Consider the following 20,377-nt stretch of genomic DNA (forward strand, 5'->3'; position numbering starts at 1 on the left):
GGGAACGAGGCCTGTTTCCTTCGCGTCCCATTTCCTCTTCACCTCCATTGTCCTCCAGGATGTCTTGCTAGAAGTCAACGATTACCCTGAGAAAACATCTGCATCTGAAAACAGCTGGATGTGGATTCATCTCACCAAAAGTGTTTTTTCAGAGTTCGAACATGAATGCAGTGTGTCACCAGCAATGTCATGAGAACTCCAGAGACAAAAATGTGGTCTGTGCAATGAGAAGACCCCAGGCAAGAAAGCTTCTGTGTCAAATGGTGTCAAAACATTGCAAGATCCAGGGAGGCAGAGCCCATTGCCAGAGCAGATGCCTAAACTCACATTGCTGCTGGCTTCACAACACACACACACACACAAAAGCACAAACACACACGCATGCACAGACAGGCAGAGTGCATGTATACGTATGCACAAACATGCACACATGCACACAGGCACACACTACAAATACATACATACACATGCCATACACACACACACTACACATGGACAGACACACCTATTGAGCATAGCAATTAACAACAACCAAATATCCTTATACTTAGCTTCATTTTAATTCTATATTTATATTCTTTGCACGCTTCCCAATTTTTCAGTCATGAAAACAAGCCCTATCAATGTTAAATTTATTTTAGGAATAATTAAATATATTCTTAAGGGCTTACATTATTCAAATAGTATTCTATGCTTCAGTCTATCCTGAGTAATGAATTCATTTATGTGCCTTGAGAATACAGTGATTGTAATTTAATAACTATAAAATTCTCTCTCTCTAAGCAGACAGAGAAATGCTCTATTACATTATTATATTAAGCTCATGGTCAAATTATAGCTATATAATAAAAAACATATTTCTGTGTAGGCCATTGAATACTGTTAAATTTGAATAGGAAATTTTTGGCATAAAAACACCAACACTTGTAGAACGCAGCACAATAGCTTTCTGAACTATTTGCTTATCTTTATGCCAATATACAGCAATTCCCTGTCCGTTCCAGTATTTTCCCATTCAGTTATAAGTCTAAAATTCTTGAACTTTTCACCACTTCCCCTGGTAGCATAGCAGAAAGCAAAGCAATATATAGATTTTGCTATAATTTACTCCGGATTTTGTAGGTGAAAACTTACTCAAAAATTCGCATGTGTGTGTTGGGTGTGTGTGTATAATTTCAACATGTGCGGGGGTAGGTGTGTATTAGTGCGTATGTTTTGGTGTGTGTGTCTATTACTCTGTGTGTTTTGAGGGGTGTTGGTGTGTGTATTGTGTGTGGGGTTGTATTGGAGGGGTGTGTGTTTGGTGTGTGCATAGGTACATGTGTATGTTGGTGAATATATGTGTTTGGGTATGTGTGCATTGGTCTGTGTGTTGGAGGTGAGTTGGTATGTGGGTTGATACATGTGTATGCATGTGCATGTGTGTGTGCATGCGTATGTGTGTTGGCATGTACATGTATGTGTTAGAGGGTGTTGGTGTGTGTGTGCTGAGATGTGCATATTGGGGTGTATGTGTGTTGACATGTTTGTGTTGGGTGTGTGTGTGTGCAAATGTGATGGGAAATGGATAATCCACCAGGTGCTAGCTCAAGAAAGTATATAGTCTTGGCAACTTGCATTTAGGTTTCCACATTAATAATGTAATTTATAAAGTGTGTATGAGATTACATCTTTTACAAAAGCTTTTCTAAGAAAGGTTTTGTTTCTAAAAAAGGTATTGTTTCAATACATTTTAAATGCTACACAAAAACAAAAATGGCTCCACAAAATCAGAATAAAGTCCAAGAGTTTAATGTAAGTCATCATATTTTGAGGGTAAAAAAAAAAAAACTTTCAGGAAAGCCCCCTTTTATGCTGGGCAAGCCCCAGGGAGTGACCCTGTTCACACACTGAACAGGGACCAACGCCCTCGCTGGAAAGTGAGCATGAAGCTGGGAAGGAACAGTCACAGATGAGATGCAAGAGCTGGAAAATGGGCCCAGAGCTCTAACTGGCTGTGGTTGATTGACTATCAAAGACATCATGTCTAATTTGTGCCTCCCTGTTTTAAAAGGGAAGATACAAAGGAAGATATGGAGAAAGCTAACTAATCTGACCACAGATGCAGAAAACAGGCCCTAAGGAAAGAAAACACAAAACTGTTAGATGGAGGAATAAGTTCTAGTGTTTGATAATACAGTAGGCAGATTGTAGTTAGCAGTAATTTATTATATATTTCAAAAGAGCTAGAAGAGGAGTTGGGAATGTTCCCACCACAAAGATTAGATAAATATTAAGTGATGCACATCCCTACTACCCTGATTCGATCATTACACATCATACACAGGCATCAAAATATCACATGTACCCTGTGAGTATGCACAACAATGATATACCAATTAAAACAAGAAAAGAAGGAAGAAAATGCAGGTGGTATTGCTTTACCTGGATGTAGAAAGCAGGAGATCTCATTTCTCCTAAAGTCTAGACAAGGCAGTGGTGCTGTGAGCCTGCCTTATAGTGGGGGAGAGATTGAGAGGACAGACACAGATTTGCACACTGATGGAGGTATTGTCTAGGGGTTCAATGTGGAAGGGGCAGGGACATCCTGTTAGAGAGCTTCTAACCAGGTCAGGGTCCCCACAGAAAGCCTTAAACTCAGGTGTTAGTTTTCTGATAAGAACGGGTTTACATGAAGTACTATGCAGCCATGAAAAACAATGAAATCATGCCCTTTGCAGAAACACGAATAAAGCTGAAGGCCATTATCCTAAATGAACTAACTAGAAACAGAAAATCAAATACTTCGTGTTCTCACTTATAGGTGGGGGCTAAACAATGGGTACACATGGACATAAAAGATGGAAATAATAGGCCAGGAGCAGTGGTTCATGCCTGTAATCCCAGCACTTTGGGAGGCTGAGGAAGAAGAATGGTTTGAGCCCAGGAGTTCGAGACCAGCCTGGACAACATAGTGAGAGCCCACCTCTACAAAAAAAAAAAAAAAAAACTTTAAAATTAGCCAGGCAGGGTGGTGCACATCTCTGTTTCCAGCTACTCAGGAGACTGAGGCAAGAGGATCACTTGAGCCCAGGAGATCAAGGCTGCAGTGAGCTATGATCATATCACTGAACTCCAGCCTGGGTAGCAGAGCAAGACCCTATCTTGAAAAAAAAAAAAAAGTAAAGATGTAAATAATAGACACTGGGGACTCTAAAAGGCAGAAGGTTGAAAAAACACCTATTGGGTGCAATGTTCACTGCTTGGATAATGGATATAGTTGAAGCCCAGTCCTCACCAGTATGCAATATACCCACGTAACAGACATGCATGTGCACCCCCTAAATCTAAAATAAAATACAGAATGGGTTAAGTGAGGCATCAAGACGTGGTGCTGCAGAAGTTAGCACTACACTGATCCACAGCAAGTAATGGCCTGGGAGTCTAAGATTATAGAGACAGATGGCTGGGACTGCATCTCAGCTCTGCTGCTCACTAACTGAGGAAATTCAGACAAGGGTCTTCCCCACTCTGTGTCTCCATTCCCTTATCTGTAATATGAGGATAAGGATCACTCATACCTCCTGGGATGGCTGTGAATATAAACGAGTCCATATCTAGAAAACACTCATCCAGGACATGGCACCTGGTGGGGCTGCAGTCGGGTAGGGTATGATTTCACTCTACAGTGAACTGCAGATGGGTGGCAAAATACCAAATTAAGATTCAGGGGATTTCCAGGAACATTCTATATAGTTGATTAGCCAACAATGCAAGTGATGAATAAGGACAATTCTCCATCAGTAGTGGTGGCATGAGGTGAGCCCTGCGTTGGAAGTCAGAAGAGCTGCGTTCAGGTTCTGGGGCCGTTTCATGTCATGGAGGCAGTGAGCAAGGCACTCCATCTCTCTGGGCATGGGTTTCCTCATCTCTGCTCTATTTATCTCAGGGTTGTTGTGAGAATCAAATAAAAATCTGCCTTCATCATCCACCTGGTGCCAATTACCACACCACGGCATGGGGCTGCTCCAGAGGGGGCAGGCAGTGGGAAGGATCAGCAGAGGCCCGTGGGTACAGGGCAGAGTCGGAAGTCAGCGCCAGGTGGTACAGTGACAAAGGAAGCTGCAAGGCACTGTGCAAACGTCAGCTGCTGATGTGCACGTCGCCATTTCTAGGGCATGACTGCAAGGTAATCGGCAAGGAAGAAACTTTGAAAAGTGCTTTCAGGTTCAAAGTAGGATCTATCTAAGGTAAACAGGCTGAATGTTTAGCAGACGTGCTCAAATTCACCTGCGAAACCAACAAGACCAGAAAGACTTCCTCGGAGATACACAGATGTGGATTAATGGAGGCACTGGGACTCTTACAGCCCCTGGTAAATTTAAGACTTAGTACTGATGGTACAGATGCGGCTCGGATGAGTGGAGGAACACCAGGGCTCTTGTATTGCACGAATTAGATAAAACGACATGGAAACACGTGGAGTTATTTTAAGGAGAGGAGAGTTTAATAGGCAGGAAAGAGGGGAGATGAAAGAAAGAAGCAGCTCCCCTACACAAGACAGAGAGAGGGAGGCTCCAAAGCCCAGAGGGAAGAGGCCGCACGCGGGAGGGGGGAATACCAGCCAGTTATATGAGGAGGCTGGAGGAGGCGGAGTCTGATTTGCATAGGGCTCAGGGGATTGCTTTGACCTGGCATGTCATTCACTTAGCCCGCTAAAAAAACTGGCCCTCCCACACTAGCCTTTTAATATGCAAATACAGGGCGCCATGATGTTCTACACACGTGGGGATATGTGGGGACGGTCATGCTGCCAGGCACAGGTAGGGGCAAGGGCAAGAGGACAACGGTGGGAATCGCCATGTTGGGTGGACCCAGTTTCTAATGGCTGGTATTTGCATATTAAAGGTTGCGGGCCTGGCTCTAAGAGCCAAAGCTTTCCTGCTAGACAAAAAACTTGTCTGGAGCGGCTTTAAAAGAGATGAAAATTTTCCAAGGAGGCTTTTTCCTCTCTATCTGACTGAAATTATTTCTTAATAACTCCTATAACAGTATAGATGTCTCCGCTAGCAAACCTGATATTTTTCTTCTAACTTTCTTTCGGTGCAGCTTCAGTTATTCCTTCCAGTTTTGTCCTCACCCTCCACGTGACTGGCTAACCTGGTGACACTGGATGAATAGTTCACTCTCAATGCCCCGTGTTTGACATATATGAACTAGAGGTGGCTCATGCCTGTCCCAAACATATATAGAATATATTTGACATCCTTGAGACAGCAAAATGTTTCTCCCTAGGAAGAAAATTCATGTAGCATTAAGAAAGAAACTTTACAGTGTCCTGGAAAATTTATCAACTTAAACAGTGAGACCCACCAGATGGAGCAAATAGAATCATTCCCTGGAGGCTTTCAGAAGCAAAGGAAATTATTATCCTTGAGAAACGCCCTTGTCGCTGCTATAATATTTATTTCAGTCTTGCTCAAAAAGTATTTAGGTCATTTGCTGCAATCAATAGAATTCTCCATTAATGTGAGGAAAGTTGCATTCTAAGATTCAGGGAAATCTAAAATACCCTCTAGGAATATTAAGAAGCTCACACAGGTCTACTCCTGGAAACTTATTTACTGTGACAGTGTATAAATGTTTTAAAACACTTGGTTGCCAAATATCCGTCCGCATTATGGACAACTTAAAAAAAGAAAGTCACCCCAGCTAGGTTCCACCAGTTTCTATGCTCTGACCTGGGGAGAATGGAAAGCTTGGGGGAAGTGGAATCAGATCATTCTAGCTCAAAAGAAAGCCTTCCTGCTTCTGGTGACTGGCTGCCTTCCCAATTATTAATGAAGAAAGACTCCTTTTTTCCATTTCCTAATGATGTCCACAGTTGAAGTGCGAACTGACTACAGCTGACTATTTAAGTGGAGAATTTCAAGGACATTTATCGTAAGTGGATACAGAGACCACGCTCCTGTTTCAGCTTCAAGTTTTAAATGTCAAACACCTGGAGACATAATTACTCAACCTTAAAATCATTCTATGTGTTCATTGCTCTGGTTTAGGGAAAGTCAAACTAGTAAGTTACGTTCAAGACACCATTAGGCTGGGGACGGAGGGATTGAGGGCTGTTGGAGGGCAAGGGAGGAGGAGTCCACACTAAGTCTTTATAAGTCTTTAACCAGAGAGCCCTCTTGCCCCATTACACATGGTGAATGTATAATGCCCCGTTAGTATATATCTCGGATGGGAAGAATGAAGGATTTCGTATATATTCAAGGAATCAGAGGTACAAACTACTGCAAATTTACTGATAGTAACATCATATATAATTCGGACATGAAAAATTTTCTAGTGGGACAGGGATTTAAATATTAAGACAGCAGCTTCTGGCCAGGTGCAGTGGCTCACGCTTGTAATCCCAGCACTTTGGGAAGCCAAGGCGGGAGGATCACCTGAGGTCAGGAGTCAAGGCTAGCCTGGCCAACATGGTGAAACCTGCCTCTACTAAAAATACAAAAATTAGCAGGCCGTGGTGGCACATGCCTGTAATCCTAGTTACGCAGGAGGCTGAGGCAGGAGAATCGCTTGAACCTGGGAGTTGGAGGTTTCAGTGACCTGAGATCGCGCCACTGCACTCCAGCCTGGGTGACAGAGCAAAACTCTGTCAAAAAAAAAAAAAAAAGGCCGGGCGCGGTGGCTCACACCTGTAATCCCAGCACTTTGGGAGGCCTAGGCAGGCGGATCACGAGGTCAGGAGATCGAGACCATCCTGGCTAACACTGTGAAACCCCGTCTCTACTGAAAAATACAAAAAATTAGCCGGGCGTGATGGCTGGCACCTGTAGTCCCAGCTACTCGGGAGGCTGAGGCAGGAGAATGGCGGGAACCCGGGAGGCAGAGCTTGCAGTGAGCCGAAATCGCGCCACCGCAATCCAGCCTGGGTGACAGAGCTAGACTCTGTCTCAAAAAAAAGAAGAAAAAAGCAGCTTCTCCAATTCAAATGTAAGTCAACTAGTATTTCTAACCTCTTAGACATAATTGCTTAGACCAAAAGGACCATTCACTAGCATCCACAGGTATCCAGAACAGAACAGACATCTGTCCTTTATTTCAAATGCACATGAAAGGTAAGTAAATTCTCATAGTTTATTTGCCCTCTGTGCCTGATTTCCATCTATTGTTCATCCACCGTGTTCTTTTAGTCAAAGTCTGAATACAAGTAAAAAAAGCAAAATAACGTGCAAATTAAGGATGGTCCAGTCAATTCCACATACTTTCAGAAACCCCTGACTTAAAGATGTTTCAGGGCCGGGCACGGTAATCCCAGCACTTTGGGAGGCCAAGGCGAGCAGATCACCTGAGGTCAGGAGATCAAGACCAACCTGGACAACATGGTGAAACCCCCATCTCTACTAAAAATACAAAAATTAGTTGGGCCTGGTGGTGCTTGCCTGTAATCCCAGCTACTCGGGAGGCTGAGGCAGGAGAATCGTTTGAACCCGGGAGGTGGAGGTTGCAGTGAGTGGAGATTGTGCCACTGCACTCCAGCCTGGGTGACAGAGCCAGACTCCATTTCAAAAAGAAAAAGTTTCAGAATTCCAAAGGGCAGGACTGACATACTCCTTAATATACTCTTAACTGACCAAATTTCCTAGTATCTTTTATTTTTTCAGTTTGAGAGCGCGTACTGTTTCTTAACTGACCAGATTAGAAAAATAATCATGGTAGACACCTTAGTTCATTCTTCTAATGAGACTGTTAATCTGGTCCTCCCTGTTGCCAGCATCTCCTCCTTCTACAAAATGGGTGGTCTTTTTCTTCTTTCTACCTCCTGGAGAAGATAATTTGAAGGGCCACAGGAAGTCACTTGCTTCTTTGAAGGACTTTCCAACAGTACAGATCTCATGAATCAGATCCTCCATGCAAATGATGCCATATTTATTAAGAGACACAGCAATCAAAGTGTTACCTGTCAAAGCAATTCCCTTATTGATTTTGCCATAACCACGCTTGTAGATTACTTCATTTACTAATTTGGGTACTCCCATGCAATATATGGTTCTACAATCCTCAGCATGTTCACTGAAGCCTTGTTGAGCTTCACAAAGGTTCCATTGAAGATTTGACGAAGGCAAAGAAGCTGCAACAGCTTTCAGACCTTTGAGTTCACACCATTGATATCTCTGATCCTGACGACAAATGCCAATTTGGGTTCTGCAGGTACGTAGACATTGCCAGCTTTTCTTGCAAACCTCGCCATTCGAATTTCAGTTCTGTCCATCTGCCTACACTCCTTGTGATAGTGCTTTGCTTTTTCATAGACCTCAAGCTTCCTCCTTGCCTTTCGAAGCATCTTTTGGGCAGACTTCTTTGTCAGGCGCTTGATCTTCAGCTCTGCGAAATTCCTTCCCTTTTTCTTAAGGGTTTCTGGCATAGCAGGAACCTTCTTTTTCTTCTCTTCAACACCCTCCATGGTTCTAGCTAGAAAAGAGGAACCTAGTATCTTAATGTTCATGAAATACAATATTCTGCTTCTACTGGGCACATGCAAGGGATTCCTGCTGTACTTGTGCAAAAATCCTAGCTAGAAATCAACCTCTTGACTGCCCCCAGCAATTCACAGCAGCCAGAAACTATCCTCTCCCCCTAGATGGCTACAAATACTATCTTGTCATGCCTTGGCACATGACATGAAACTGGCAAGGGTGGCTAAACAAAGAAGGAGAAAAAAGTCCAAATCTGAAGCTAGGTCACAAGGAAATGGTAAGTGAAAAGTCAAACTGAAAGCATTCCTAAGCCATGATTTTGCCTCAGACCATGAAAATCCTGAATACTGGTATATTATTATATGTATTCAAAATACTTATATTTCCTATTGCTTATACACTCATGCACATACAACTAACCAAATATACTTTCTTTTCTGGAACAGCCAGTGGAAGCCCAGCTTGTGATTATTCCAAGGATAAAAGACGAGAACTTTGTGGATTCAGTTACTCTAACTGAACACTAAACAAAGCATAACAACTCAAAGTAATTTTTAGCCTAATACAATCTCCATATTTATTTTATGAATTTACTCAATGTCACATTCCCAGTTAACAAGGATTACAAAGAAGAATGTGAGGAGACAGGAAATGCAAATTGCAGCTTTGTTAGAAAGAAAGTCACTGCCATGTCATTCCCATTTCGTAAGTTAAAGTCCCAGTTAGAAGCTAATATCAGTTTGTCTACAATACAAAGTAGACCTTAGGATAATCTCTCCACTCGTTAAAGTGTTGGCTTATACAACTTTTTCTCTTTTAGATCAATCTTCCTCCTCCTGACCAATTGCTGAAGAACATAAACTCCATTTCCACCTACTTTCACCAAAACTGCATCTGATCACTTCAACTAGATTAATGAGCATCCTAGGGCTAGACGTGACATCTAACTAAGAAGTCATCAATGTTAAGCAAGCCTAACTGCAAAGCTCACTGAGTGATTTCACATAAGAGGATGTTTAAGAGTCAGAAAATTAGCTATAATTTTTTCTAGTTAAAGTCGGTGGTCAATTAACCAAAGCAGGAAATTTCTGCAAAATACATGTTTCGCCTCCCAAAAGTAAAAGCTCCTATACAGAGATTCAAGGAAAATAACGTCCTTTAATTCCTACACTTAGTCACTCAGAAACAACTGGCCCTAAACCTTTCTGCATGATCCTTCATCCAAAAAGACAAAGTCCAGAGGCAGGGTGTGGTGGCTCATGCCTGTAATCCCAGCACTTTGTGAGGCTGAGACTGGCGGATCACATGAGGCCAGGAGTTCAAGACCAGCCTGGCCAAGATGGCAAAACCCTGTCTGTACTAAAAATACAAAAATTAGCCAGTAATGGTGGCACATGTCTATAATCCCAGCCAGTTGGGACGCTGAGGCACAAGAATCACTTGAACTCTGGAGGCAGCAGTTGCAGCAAGCCAGGATTGTGCTGCTGCACTCCAGCCTGGGTGGCGAAGCAAGATTCTGTCTCAAAAAAAAAAAAAGGCAGAGTCCAAAGGTCTTTTGCTAGGTGTCAGAAATACAAGGATAATTGAATGTTACCTCTTACATCAAAAAATCTGCTATCTGAGAGGTGGGCGCAGTGGCTCACTCCTGTAATCCCAAGGACTTTAGGAGGCTGAGGCAGACAGATCACGAGGTCAGGAGATCGAGACCATCCTGGCTAACACGGTGAAACCCTGTCTGTACTAAAAATACAAAAAATTAGTTGGGCATGGTAGCAGGCACCTGTAGTCCCAGCTACTCAGGAGACTGAGGCAGGAGAATGGCATGAACCCAGGAGGCAGAGCTTGCAGTGAGCCAAGGTCGCACCATTGCACTCCAGCCTGGGCGACAGAGCAAGACTCCATCTCAAAAAAAAAAAAAAAAAACTATCTGAGAAGAAAAATAAATAAATAGAACTAATTTTGGACAATGTGTTATAAACTGGTATGAACAAAACGTTACATAAGCACTGCAGAAAAAACATTTAGAAGCTCAGAGAATCCCCTAGTCAAAATGACTTACAGTAGGAACCCAGTGACTATCTGTGGATGAATGAATGAATGGATTTCACAGGTGAAAAAGCAAGTCTCAGAGGGGCAAAGCAATTTTCCCGGAGTCACACAGCTCAACAGCAACAAAGAAGGACAGGAACCTGTATTCTCTCATTTGTAAACACTTTTCCACCTCACCGCTCTCCAGAGGCGTGCCCTGTGAAATCCTCCAGCCACAGAGAGAATGGCCGTTTAATCTCTCACACAGAACCCCTGCCTCCTGGAAGCACAAAGATGCCTGGCTTTGGATGAGTGTTCAAATCCTTGCTCAAGAGCTTCCAACATGTGGAAAAGCAAAAGACAAAGAAAGACCCAGAGCCAAAGACAGAACCCCAAAACGAGAAAAATCCTCTAAAAAGGACAATGTTTATAAAATTAGCTTTGAAATAAATGTTAAACATAACTGATACAAAACAGAATTAGCAGCACCTTTAAAATATGACACAGTTCCTGGCCTTGAGAAATTTAACTGCACAGGCAAGAAATACACATGCAAGGCAAATGCCAATAGTAGGCAATGCAGGCTGATTCCTGACCAAGTCATCGGAACAAGGCAAGGCAGGGTTCATATAAGGGGGAGGGATTGCATTGGGGAGTTATACCTGATATAAATGATGAATTGATGGGTGCTGACGAGTTGATGGGTGCAGCACACCAACATGGCACATGTATACATATGTAACCTGCACGTTATGCACATGTACCCTAGAACTTAAAGTATAATAAAAAATAAAAAAGAAAAAAAGAAAAAAGAATTTTACTGCAGCTTCCAGTGATCATGGAAGTGTCTGCGAGGAAGGGAAACTAGGACAGAGCTTTGGGGAATGGATAGATTTAGATGAGAGAAGGAAGAAGGCCAGGGGCTTTGTGGAGTCAGAATGTGCAAAATCGGTATGAAAACAGCATGTCTAGCCAGAACATATTTATACACAGGAACCACTAGGATCAAACGATGGTGAATTCTGCACATTAAGTGAAGGAGTTTGGGCTTTGGATGTCAAGCCAGGGGTCCACCGGATATTTTTAAGCCAGTGAATTACATGATTCAAAGTACTTAATTGATGCATATACTTATGGTATGCAGAATGAACAAGAAAAGCAATAGGGAAACCAGTTTCCTAACAACAGAAAAATTACTGAGGAGGCTTGGAAGCTTGAGTAGCCTGGTGACAATGGGATGAAAAACAACAAAGAAATATCCTTCGGAAAATAATACTGGATATGACTTAGAAACTGGTTGAAATCAGAGGCAACCATGATAATCCAGAGATTTGCAGGCTCCGTGGCTGATATTTTATTTTATTTTATTTTATTTTATTTTATTTTATTTTATTTTATTTTATTTTATCTTTGAGACAGAGTCCCAGTCTGTCACTCAAGCCGGAATGCAGTGGTGCGATCACTGCTCACTGCAACCTCTGCCTCCCGGGTTCAAACGATTCTTCTACTTCAGCTTCCGCAGTAGCTGGGACTACAGGCGAGCACCACCACGCCTGACTAGTTTTTGTATTTTTAGTAGAGATGGGGTTTCACCATATTGCCCAGGCTGGTCTTGAGCTACTGGCCTCAAGTAATTCACCTGTCTCAGCCTCCCAAAGTGCTGGGATTACAGGCATTAGCCACTGCGCCCGGCCTGTGCTGACAAAGTGGTGGTTTCATGAAAAGAAAGCAGAAATTAGAGGCAGAAAATCCATTTTGTTTTAGAGAAATCTGTAGATGTTTGAGAGAAAAAGGAAAGTATCTAGATGAAAGTGGACAACAAGGAGCTGGAAATACGAGACGGACATGGCCGCCAAGTGATAATGCCAAACAACTCCTGTGCCCAAAAAGGGAACCACTGGGGGCCCCAGAACTGGAGGACAGTTCCCCTAAGAGGAATGAGTAAGAGCCCAAGGACAGAAACTGAGAAGGACTTTAAAGGGATGAGAGGAGAGCCCGGAAAAAATGGAGTCACAGAAACCCAGGAGCAGACAATTTGCAGGAGGAAAAGTACCTGCTCACGAGTGGTGCCCCAAAGACACAAAGGGCGAGACCCCACATCACACCTCAAGAATAAGGCCAGTCTTGCTCTGCTCCACTCTTCCCAGGAAGCCAGGTTAGTGTGTGGAAATCCGGTACAAACCAGCAGCCTGAATTTGATTTCAGTTCTGTTCATATAATCATTTATTGTGCACACACAGGGATGCAGTTCTGATAAACGATCCTCTCTTTTTTTAAGTCAGGGTCTCACTCTGTCACCCAGGCTGGAGTGCAGTGGCACAATCACAGCTCACTGCAGCCTCAACCTCCCAGGCTCAAGTGATCCTCCCACCTCAGCCTCCCAAGTAGCTAGAACCACAGGCACGCACCACCATGCCCAGCTAAGTTTTTTTATTTTTTGTAGAGATGGGTTCTTGTCATATTGCCTAGGCTGTCTGAAACTCCTGGGCTCAAGAGATTCTCCCACCTCAGCCTCCCAAAGTTCTGGGATTATAGGCGTCTGAGCCACTGCACCAGACCTAGGGAATCCTCTTTAAAGTGTATCAGAGTATTCTGAGCTTCTCCAACCATCCTAAGAATTACTAGACTATTCATGTTCATTTTCCTATATTGTAAGCTGTAGAAGTTTAAAAAAATAGGTTTCAAAGTCAGGAAGAAAGAAGCCTACTGTGTGTATAAATTTTACATGCTGCTTAAAACTGTTTAAAAGGCTATAAAAGGGATACCATTGTGTGTCTTCTGAGCAGCATAATTGCAAGCCTGCAAACACAAACAGGCTTCTGAGTCCAGACCCACCTTATAGGCCAAGACAACAGAAATAAATTCAATATGCATCAGTAGAACTTAAGAAATTTTTTCCTCTCACTTCTAGTTCAACATTTTTATCTATTCCTTTTCAAAGAAGGTAAAGAAAAAAAAAAGTTCCCAGAGTTTAAAATGTCAGCATTTGATTGATTAAAGTAGCTTTCCTGGCTTAACCAGTAAGTTGATTTGAACGGTTCATCCGTTAATACAGTAAAACACATGTTAAAGATTACAAATTGTTTAACAAGTTTTGACAAACAAGTCCCCTGGTGGTCTTGAAATTTCTGAGAAGCAGATGGAAGGGGTACAATTTTACAGATTCCCCTTCCTATCTGCACAAAGCCACCTAGTTCTAAAGTAGGTATTAGTGCATATAAGGAACATTGTCAGACAATAAAGAGACACAATTGCCTCTGTTAGCACAACAATTAATTTTGTTTGCAGAGTACCAGTCAGTCCATTTGTTACCAGGAATGTGCTAATTATTCTTGCTAATTACATGCAAAACATTCATTATCACCTATAAGTGGAGCCGAACCCCTCAGGTTTCAGTGACAAATTAATTACTGTGTTTTCCTTCTGAATGTATTTCCAGTCCGTTCCTGGTATTATCTGAAAAATAAATTGTTTAGCAGCCTGCTCATCCTTCAGAGCCACTCATTAAAATGAAAAGCAGGCCTGCAGAGCTAGATCAGTTTTCCTTCCCTGTTCTATTAGGGCAGCGGCTCCTGGAAGGCTCCAGCCCCAATCATGGGTTTATAAATCCTAAAGCCCCATGAAACTTGTGCAGCTGAGTTTCATTAGGGACTGGGTACCTATGTGCAGCAGTAGCCACTCACTGAATCTCGGGGAAGCGGCAAACTGTGTCAGTACCCAAAGAGGGAAGAACCGACACCTGATACACACACCTGCACCCTTCAGCCTTGCCTTGCGAAAGGTTTGGGTGACATTTTGTCATCTGGTTCAAATTTGGGGTATTTGAGTTTTATCTCTCCCCTCTACCCCCAATTTGGAATCTAGTCAATAAAAGAAAAAAAAAAAAAAAAGTCTGAATTGCCAACTTACTCCTGTGGTCTTTCCAGCTTGGGAAGAAACCCAACAGTGTAGATGCATATATGTTTATTCTAAATGTGGACTGCAGCGGAAAGACTGGGATCTGGACATAGATCATTTTGCCTTGACCCCAGATTGCCTGGAGTTATTCTCTGCTGTCTACCTGTCCCTAACCGGAAGAAAATTAGCTTTCCTCTTTCTCTCTCTCCTCACCTTACCTTTGCTCTCCATCGTGGCAAGCAACTAAAAGCCTTATGGAAAGAAAAGATGAATCGGCAGGGCTTTAGCCCCATTCTAACGTGCATCCTGAATCAATCATCCAGGGTTGGTCTTTACTCACTCCTCTTCACATCATTTAGTCTCACTTCCTGGAAAGTCTAAATAGAAAGCATTTCAGATGTAAAGTCTGCACCTTGCACAGAAGAACCTAGCTCCATTTCCATCCATCAGGCTCATTAACCTTCTATACGCCCAGCTGTAGCGGCTCATCTTGCAAAGAACAGGTTCACGTGGTCCCGTGTGTCTGTATCCTTTGTTCTTTCCAACAATTCTACCTTGTTGGTTCCTTCCTGTTTGCTTTGGCTCTTGTCAGGGTGCACGTGCCTTTTGTCTGTCAACATTTGGTCAATTTCTATAGTAGCTACATAATACAAATGCAAACAGTAGTTCTTGATCGTAAATGAAATACGAAAGACGTTTCCAGTGTCATATAATTTACCCTTCTCACCATTTTCAATTCAAAAGAGTATTTGGAAACAGGAAATACAGGAAGCGAAATAACCCCCTGCTTAAGGTGCACATAAATTTCACGCTGGCTGAATAACCCACTGTAGTGGATTTCTACCAGAATTTGGGTTTACAGTCTTATGGCTTTCATGTTTTACATAGGAAGGAAGATTGAATTTTTGGTTTTGATATCACATGTATTCCTTTCCTTAATTTCCTGAGGTTTATCATCATCTTGGCTGAAATGTGTAAGTTTAAACAGCTGAAACAAAACCTGTGTGTCCTAAAACCATGGAACCAGAAAGCTCCTGTAACAGTCAAATTGTGGGCATAAATTCTGCCTGATTTCTACTATGATGAAAGAGAAAAAGCTGCTACAACCAGGGCTCAGGGCTGAACTTCACCTCTGTGGCAGGCCACATCTGTCTCAGCCTCCTTTCTTCACAACCCTGTCCCTCTCTCATGTTCTGTGTCCCATCGGCCACCACCACATCCACCCTGTGCCTGCCTCCCCCAACTTCACCCCTCCCATCCCTTATTTTCACTCGTTGAACAGTGTTTGACTGTTTACTACACACCAGGCACTGTTAAATATTTCATATATGTTACAAATACCATCTGTCTTATCTCCTATTATTTCAAAGTTTTGCTATTCAGTCTACAGTTTGCATGTGTTATTTCAGCCATTCTCTTGCCACTTGTAGCTTGTCAAGGCATTTCTAGGGATCATTTTATTAACCCAAAAGAACAGGTTTCTAATGGTGGGAATGGCTGAGAGCAGGGCAGCCTGGTGATGGAATTATTTTGGAAGCAGCAGGGGGCCCTTGGCAGTCCACACCAAATCATAGGAAGCATGTGACCATTTGGTCAACTGAAGCATAAGTTCCCCCCACCATGCTTTCTATTCTTTGAGATGTTCAGAGATAAAGACCTGCCTTGGGAACACTTTAAAGGAACTCTCTACTCTCTAAAGTCCTTCAACCAAATATCTAATGAAGCTTCAATTTCTTAAGATTGCAGTTTCTTTTTTTTTTTTTTTTTTTCTTTTTTGGTCTGTTTGTTTGTATTGTTTTGTTTTCTTTTTTGAGACGGAGTCTTGCCCTGTCGCCCAGGCTGGAGTACAGTGGCATGATCTCTTTTCACTGCAACCTCTGCCTCCCGGGTTCAAGTGATTCTCCCACCTCAGCCTCCCGAGTAGCTGGGATTACAGGTGCTCACCATCATGCCTGGCTAATTTTTGTTTTTGTTTTTGTTTTTGAGATAGAGTCTTGCTTTTTTTGCCCAGGCTGTAGTATAGTGGCACAATCTCAGCTCACTGCAACCTCTGCCTCCCAGGTTCAAGAGATTCCCCTGCCTCAGCCTCCCCAGTAGCTGGGATTACAGGCGCCCACCACCACTCCTGGCTAGTTTTTGTGTTTTTAGTAGAGACAGGGTTTCACCATGTTAGCCAGGTTGGTCTCTAACTCCTGACCTCAGGTGATCCACCCACCTCTGCCTCACAAAGTGCTGGGATTACACTCATGAGCCACCGCACCCATTCTAATGTTTGTATTTTTGTAGAGACAGGGTTTCACCATGTTAGCCAGGCTGGTCTCTAACTCCTGACCTCAGGTGATCCACCCACCTCTGCCTCACAAAGTGCTGGGATTATAGGCATGAGCCACCGCACCCATTCTAATGTTTGTATTTTTGTAGAAACAGGGTTTCACCATGTTGGCCAGGCTGGTCTTGAACTCCTGACCTCAAGTGATCCGCCTGTCTCGGCCTCCCAAAGTGCTGGGATTACAGGTATGAGCCACTGCGCCCGGCCAAGATTGTAGTTCTTTTAAAATAGTAAGTAACCCCTGCATTATCCTGAGGATAATTATCTAGCATAGAACCTGGAATGTCAGGCTGAGATCCTGGACCAGCCCTTTGGCAGGGACGGCACAGAGCATGCACTTTTGAGTTTGGGCTAGCCTCTACCACTTACTAACTCCGTGACAAGTCTTGGCTTCTACATGCATTAAATATGAGAATGTCACAGGGTGGTGATGGTTAAAGGAGAAAAATTACCTGACTTTTAACCACCCCCTTGGCAGAGTAACTCCAGATATAATTAAATAACATCCTCATATTATGGGCAATACACATTGTTGCCTCACCCAACTCCTTGAAATTAAAGTAATTTGAGTAATCTAAAAATAATCTTTTTCTTATTCAGCTTACTCTTTCAAAACAAAAAATTCCTTGCACAAGTAATTTTTAAAAAGGCAATTTTGCCAGAGTGGTGGCTCACAACTGTAATCCTAGTGCTTTTGGAGGCTGAGACAGGAGGATTTCTTGAGGCCAGGGGTTTGAGTCCAGCCTGGATAACATAGTGAGACAGCTGAGGCAGGAGGATCTCTTGAGGTCAGGGGTTTGAGACCAGCCTGGGTAACATAGTGAGATCTTGTGCTGACCAAAAAAAAAAAAAATTTGCCAGGCATGGTGGTGTGCGTCTGTAGTCCCAGCTCCTTGGAAGGCTAAGGCAGTAGGATTGCTTGAGCCCAGGAGGTTGAGGGTGCAGTGAGCCAAAATCGCATCACTGCACTCCAACCTGAGTGACAAAGGAGACCCTGTCCTGAAACAAATAAATAAATAAATATAAAAACAAAAATTGGGAGAGTTTACAGAAAATCTACATTTCCAACTTATTATTATTATTTTTTTAATCAGAAGCTCCAACCATATCAGGCTACATTCCCATATGGCGATAATTGGCTGGAGGGAGTGCAGGCTGCTGTCTTTAGCAGAGGCCTGTCCTTTGGAGGGCTCCATCCCCCACCCCCTCACCAACCCCGGCCTCCCATCCCCTCAACACCATACCCTCCACCTCCCTGCACCCGCCACCACTTTCTGTGATTTTCTCTCGGGCTCACCCAACTCCTACGTTATCAGCCTAGCCTATGTTGGCATGAGAGTTTCTGTGCCGTGAATAAGTCATAAATGTATTGATCATTTACTGATTCTTCTGTATTCTCCAAAGGTCACATTGATGCTAGAGAAAATCTTGGCAGGAAAGAAAAGAATGAAAGACTTTTGCCTGGTGCAATCTGATGGGAAGAAAGAATTTCTAAAATGGGAAGGGTGGTTAAAGGTAAAGTCTTAGGGAAAGGGGTCAGGTCACAAAAGACACAGAAACCAAAAGGATGGATTAGACCTTAAGGGCTGAGCAGTATCAGAAATTCCAGCCAGGTGGCGATATGCATGGGCCTCCTAAGTGGCCGATATATGTGTGAATACATTTTCTTGTTGGGAATATGAGGCTGAAGTGAAGCAGAACTATTCCTGATGAGAAAAGTAACATGTTTATGGTTTCTTAATTTTTTTCTTTTTTTTTTCAAGACAGGATCTCATTCTGGCAGGCTAGAGTGCAGTGGCAGCATCACAGCTCACTGCAACCTTAACCTCCCTGGCTCAAGTGATCCTGCCACCTCAGCCTCCTGAGTAGCTGAAACTACAGGCACACACCACCTCTCCCAGCTAATTTTTTTTTTTTTTTTTTTTTTTTTGGGAAGAGATGGGGGTCTGACTATGTTCCTCAGGCTGGTCTTGAACTCCTGGCCTCAAGCGATCCTTCCCTCTTCGGCCTCCCAAAGCACTGGAATTACAGGCATGAGCCACCATACCCAGCCACCATGTTTATGGTTTCTGAAATGTATTCCAGAGCAGATTACTTTATAAAGCAATGTGCAACCACAAAAACCCAATTGTATCACTTTACAGAAGTACAGAAGATTTTGAAGTCCGTTTGTAATTACCAAGGTAATTACAACAAGCTCCTGAAACCTGAAGGAGTGTTATTCACTAGGAAACAAGGGAGATATTTAGCAATCAGCAAATCAAGACAAGGAGAAAAAAGAAACTGATTATAGAGAAAACCCTTTCACAATTAATTTGATGCTGGTAGTAACCTCTAATGATTCCATAGCCCGCATCAGCAGCAGCAAACTGGAACCATGGTTTACCATGGATAGTTTGTGACATAAATCCTATGTTTAAATAATACTTGGAACAGTTTCACGGTTGGCTCAAAAAAGTCACAAAAGAGCACAGTTAAAAGGAACCTTGAAGATCACTTTGACTAAAAATCCTCATTTTACAGATGAGGAAACTGAGGTGCAAAGGTTAATTCCTTTGTCTCTCCAAAGCTAGTTGGTGCAGAATTAAACCACCTTCCCTATCTCCACCAGTCTCCCAATTTCTGAAACAATGCATGGCATGTCATTGAAGAAAATGAGGAACTTCATGATGTTTTGAATTAAAAATTAACACTTCTTGGCTGGGTGCAGTGGCTCATACCTGTAATCCCAGCACTTTGGAAGGCCGAGACAGGCGGATCACCTAATGTCGGGAGTTTGAGACCAGCCTGGCCAATATGGTGAATCCCTGTTTCTACTAAAAATACAAAAATTAGCCGGGTGTGATGGTGCACGCCTGTAATCCCAGCTACTCAGGAGGCTGAGGCAGGAGGATCACTTGAACCCAGGAGGGAGAGGTTGCAGTCAGCCGAGATCGCGCCATTACACTCCAGCCTGGGCAACAGAGTGAGACTCCGTTTCATAAATAAATAAATAAATAAGTAAGTAAAAACACTTCTTTACAGAAGAAAATCTAAATAAGCAGAAAAAGAGATTGAACGAGTTTAGTGTTCCTAATTAATTGATAAGAAGGGTATAACATTTGTAACTCTCATTGTCCACTATGCTATTCTTATCTCCAAGTAAAAAATGTTTCAAATATTTAACAAATGAAGCTAATTATTCAAAAACAGCTGAAGCTCTAACATAATGCCTAAGAGAATTCATTTTTTGAACATTTCTTTGTTTCCAATGTGAATCCCAAGAAGATAAGACCGCAGACAGGTTTGGAGAAAGAAAAAAACCCTACCTTTGTTTTCAGACCTGCACTTGACTCAGGAAATAAGTTAATAATTAAGCTGGTTTCACTTTTGAAAAGCAAATGTAATCATTCCTTCCTCATTTCAAATGTATGCTTTACTTAGGAGTAGCGATGTCATGCTATTTGAAGAACTGTTTGCTCAAGCTCAGAATTACCCCAGGGCAATGTATTATTGATAAATCCATTTTCTTGTATAATCATCGCTTCACATTTACAACATTTCACAGGATTCTATCTGTAAACTTCACATGGTTTTTCTAGGCAAGGGCAGTACAGTCCATGTTACCCAGAAAAAGGGACCTTATTCCTTGGGGTTAACTTTTGTATTCAAAGTTCCAAAG

Source organism: Piliocolobus tephrosceles, chromosome 9 (assembly GCF_002776525.5).
Source record: "Piliocolobus tephrosceles isolate RC106 chromosome 9, ASM277652v3, whole genome shotgun sequence".
Lineage (NCBI taxonomy): Eukaryota > Metazoa > Chordata > Mammalia > Primates > Cercopithecidae > Piliocolobus > Piliocolobus tephrosceles.